This window comes from Osmia lignaria, unplaced genomic scaffold (genome assembly GCF_051020975.1).
Source record: "Osmia lignaria lignaria isolate PbOS001 unplaced genomic scaffold, iyOsmLign1 scaffold0133, whole genome shotgun sequence".
In the NCBI taxonomy this organism is placed as follows: Eukaryota; Metazoa; Arthropoda; class Insecta; order Hymenoptera; family Megachilidae; genus Osmia; species Osmia lignaria.
The window spans coordinates 12,501-17,500 of NW_027478274.1; the positions used below are offsets into that span (position 1 = coordinate 12,501).

The 5,000-nt window shown below is 39.2% G+C and overlaps 1 non-coding gene across 1 annotated transcript in view; it reads right to left on the minus strand.

Annotated features, from left to right (window-relative positions):
* The window catches only part of LOC143308054 (small subunit ribosomal RNA), a 1,923-nt gene extending 1,785 nt beyond the window's left edge, over nt 1–138 (minus strand). The window contains exon 1 of the ribosomal RNA XR_013065071.1: nt 1–138. This exon is cut by the window's left edge and continues 1,785 nt beyond it. This is a non-coding gene — a ribosomal RNA (small subunit ribosomal RNA).
* Between the last annotated feature and the right edge of the window lie 4,862 nt (nt 139–5,000).

Below are 5,000 nucleotides of genomic sequence, written 5' to 3' on the forward strand. Positions count from 1 at the left end.
TAATGTTTTGTACGATCTAAGAAACCAAAACTGATTTAATGAGCCATTCGCGGTTTCACCTTAATTCGGTATGTACTTAGACATGCATGGCTTAATCTTTGAGACAAGCATATGACTACTGGCAGGATCAACCAGGGAGCTTAGTTATTATTGTAAATTTAAATTTTCGTCGTCGGCCCTCCCTGTAAGACCGATCGACGTTAAGCCATTTCTCTTTTGTATGTAACACACATTTCATAAATTTTGTACCTCTTATAGAGGCCAAATATTCTCCTCCTCCTCTCATAAAGCACGAAAATCACTTTCACGCCGTGCATCCATCGTGCAAGCACGTAGACCACACACGCTGGACAATATAATAAAAGATAGCGCGGACAGTGGCATGCTATACAAATCGAGAAAGCGCGTACAGTGATCATGCTGGTCATTTTGCCACCAAATTTTATAATCTTTATCATTAGAGCGGGCCCACCAACCTCGTCTCTGTACTTTATACATTTCTCCTCCATCTGCACACACCTTTTCAAACATTAACGGAGAGAGTTCCTTGGACTTGCTTTAAATGTACATATTAGATATGTTGGAATCTCTCTCCTTTAGAAGTTTCCCCAGCCTTAAAACTTCTTTCATTTTTACTCCTCTCTCCATACTTATTTTCCTCTCTGAACGTATCAGAGAGGATTTTATTTCTGACACCTCTTGACTTTTCTTAAATTCAGGGACGTAATTTTGTTCATAATTCAGTGGACTTTTGTGTATTTTATACTTTAAATATTTCCAAACAGTCTCCCTTCTAAAAGTGATAGAACGAATTTTCGTCTAACACTACTTTCTTGGTTCAAAAATTTTATACAATCTTATAACTTTTTCAGTTTTAACAAATTTTGGTTACAGACAGTTGATGCTCAGTTTGTACAAGTATGCAACATTTATAAGTGCATACAGGTCACCAGCCTTATATTACAAGGCTCACCACATATGGGCCATTCGGTCTTAGACACCGACCCGTGGTAATGCTGTGTGGAGATTAATAATAATCCGCAACGGAAAACCGGAACGAGAATAGTCGAGAAAGTATATTCTCGAGGAGCGGTAGACTGCTTTTCAACCGAAGTCATAAAAGAGCCACACGCTCGACGCTACTCCCGACCGGTCCGAGCGAACCGAAAGTGCCTTCCTATAAATACCGAACGGCCGGCCGCTAGGTCGGCGACGCATGGGCTTACGCCCAGGCGTATGCCTGTGCAAACCGCCGTGAGAGCGTACCATCCCGCCGGCACGGTAAAACTTAGACTGAAAATATCGTCGAACATATCCTTTCATTTTATAACGTTCTATACATGAAAATTAATAAATTAACATGCAGGACATAATAAATTCACATTCTCATGTAAATCATGGGTTTAATTAATATTTTAAAAAATTTTAAAACCGCCCAGAACCGATGAGATGAAAATATTAAAACGATATTTTTGCATTTTCTTACGGTAAAACATTAACAAATAAGCGACTATAGCAATATAAAACTCCATTTGTAATTTAATTAATCAAAATTAATATTTTTCTTTGATTTTTCAGCGATCCAGAACCGATGAGACGAAAACATTAAAACGATATTTTTGCATTTTCTTACGACAAAACATTAACAAATACGAGACTATAACAATATAAAACTACATATGTAATTTAATTAATCAAAATTAATAATTTTTTTTGATTTTTCAGTGATCCAGAACCGATAAGTCGAAAATTTTAACAATCATATTTTTGCATTCTGTACCGTGGATCGATCGTTAAACGCTATTGAACTAACGTCCGTGATGGTATAAATGCAGATTTTCGCTCCGTTTAGCCAAAATAACGAACTTTAGGTGCGCTCCGAAATATTTCAAAGTCCCAGCGGCGTATTGCTTCGCCTCTTAGAACCGATTAGTCGAAAATTTTAACAATCATATTTTTGCATTCTGTACCGTGGATCGATCGTTAAACGCTATTGAACTAACGTCCGTGATGGTATAAATGCAGATTTTCGCTCCGTTTAGCCAAAATAACGAACTTTAGGTGCGCTCCGAAATATTTCAAAGTCCCAGCGGCGTGTTGCTTCGCCTCTTAGAACCGATTAGTCGAAAATTTTAACAATCATATTTTTGCATTCTGTACCGTGGATCGATCGTTAAACGCTATTGAACTAACGTCCGTGATGGTATAAATGCAGATTTTCGCTCCGTTTAGCCAAAATAACGAACTTTAGGTGCGCTCCGAAATATTTCAAAGTCCCAGCGGCGTATTGCTTCGCCTCTTAGAACCGATTAGTCGAAAATTTTAACAATCATATTTTTGCATTCTGTACCGTGGATCCATCGTTAAACGCTATTAAACTAACGTCCGTGATGGTATAAATGCAGATTTTCGCTCCGTTTAGCCAAAATAACGAACTTTAGGTGCGCTCCGAAATATTTCAAAGTCCCAGCGGCGTATTGCTTCGCCTCTTAGAACCGATTAGTCGAAAATTTTAACAATCATATTTTTGCATTCTGTACCGTGGATCCATCGTTAAACGCTATTAAACTAACGTCCGTGATGGTATAAATGCAGATTTTCGCTCCGTTTAGCCAAAATAACGAACTTTAGGTGCGCTCCGAAATATTTCAAAGTCCCAGCGGCGTATTGCTTCGCCTCTTAGAACCGATTAGTCGAAAATTTTAACAATCATATTTTTGCATTCTGTACCGTGGATCGATCGTTAAACGCTATTGAACTAACGTCCGTGATGGTATAAATGCAGATTTTCGCTCCGTTTAGCCAAAATAACGAACTTTAGGTGCGCTCCGAAATATTTCAAAGTCCCAGCGGCGTATTGCTTCGCCTCTTAGAACCGATTAGTCGAAAATTTTAACAATCATATTTTTGCATTCTGTACCGTGGATCGATCGTTAAACGCTATTGAACTAACGTCCGTGATGGTATAAATGCAGATTTTCGCTCCGTTTAGCCAAAATAACGAACTTTAGGTGCGCTCCGAAATATTTCAAAGTCCCAGCGGCGTATTGCTTCGCCTCTTAGAACCGATTAGTCGAAAATTTTAACAATCATATTTTTGCATTCTGTACCGTGGATCCATCGTTAAACGCTATTAAACTAACGTCCGTGATGGTATAAATGCAGATTTTCGCTCCGTTTAGCCAAAATAACGAACTTTAGGTGCGCTCCGAAATATTTCAAAGTCCCAGCGGCGTATTGCTTCGCCTCTTAGAACCGATTAGTCGAAAATTTTAACAATCATATTTTTGCATTCTGTACCGTGGATCGATCGTTAAACGCTATTGAACTAACGTCCGTGATGGTATAAATGCAGATTTTCGCTCCGTTTAGCCAAAATAACGAACTTTAGGTGCGCTCCGAAATATTTCAAAGTCCCAGCGGCGTATTGCTTCGCCTCTTAGAACCGATTAGTCGAAAATTTTAACAATCATATTTTTGCATTCTGTACCGTGGATCGATCGTTAAACGCTATTGAACTAACGTCCGTGATGGTATAAATGCAGATTTTCGCTCCGTTTAGCCAAAATAACGAACTTTAGGTGCGCTCCGAAATATTTCAAAGTCCCAGCGGCGTATTGCTTCGCCTCTTAGAACCGATTAGTCGAAAATTTTAACAATCATATTTTTGCATTCTGTACCGTGGATCGATCGTTAAACGCTATTGAACTAACGTCCGTGATGGTATAAATGCAGATTTTCGCTCCGTTTAGCCAAAATAACGAACTTTAGGTGCGCTCCGAAATATTTCAAAGTCCCAGCGGCGTATTGCTTCGCCTCTTAGAACCGATTAGTCGAAAATTTTAACAATCATATTTTTGCATTCTGTACCGTGGATCCATCGTTAAACGCTATTAAACTAACGTCCGTGATGGTATAAATGCAGATTTTCGCTCCGTTTAGCCAAAATAACGAACTTTAGGTGCGCTCCGAAATATTTCAAAGTCCCAGCGGCGTATTGCTTCGCCTCTTAGAACCGATTAGTCGAAAATTTTAACAATCATATTTTTGCATTCTGTACCGTGGATCGATCGTTAAACGCTATTGAACTAACGTCCGTGATGGTATAAATGCAGATTTTCGCTCCGTTTAGCCAAAATAACGAACTTTAGGTGCGCTCCGAAATATTTCAAAGTCCCAGCGGCGTATTGCTTCGCCTCTTAGAACCGATTAGTCGAAAATTTTAACAATCATATTTTTGCATTCTGTACCGTGGATCGATCGTTAAACGCTATTGAACTAACGTCCGTGATGGTATAAATGCAGATTTTCGCTCCGTTTAGCCAAAATAACGAACTTTAGGTGCGCTCCGAAATATTTCAAAGTCCCAGCGGCGTATTGCTTCGCCTCTTAGAACCGATTAGTCGAAAATTTTAACAATCATATTTTTGCATTCTGTACCGTGGATCGATCGTTAAACGCTATTGAACTAACGTCCGTGATGGTATAAATGCAGATTTTCGCTCCGTTTAGCCAAAATAACGAACTTTAGGTGCGCTCCGAAATATTTCAAAGTCCCAGCGGCGTATTGCTTCGCCTCTTAGAACCGATTAGTCGAAAATTTTAACAATCATATTTTTGCATTCTGTACCGTGGATCCATCGTTAAACGCTATTAAACTAACGTCCGTGATGGTATAAATGCAGATTTTCGCTCCGTTTAGCCAAAATAACGAACTTTAGGTGCGCTCCGAAATATTTCAAAGTCCCAGCGGCGTATTGCTTCGCCTCTTAGAACCGATTAGTCGAAAATTTTAACAATCATATTTTTGCATTCTGTACCGTGGATCGATCGTTAAACGCTATTGAACTAACGTCCGTGATGGTATAAATGCAGATTTTCGCTCCGTTTAGCCAAAATAACGAACTTTAGGTGCGCTCCGAAATATTTCAAAGTCCCAGCGGCGTATTGCTTCGCCTCTTAGAACCGATTAGTCGAAAATTTTAACAATCATATTTTTG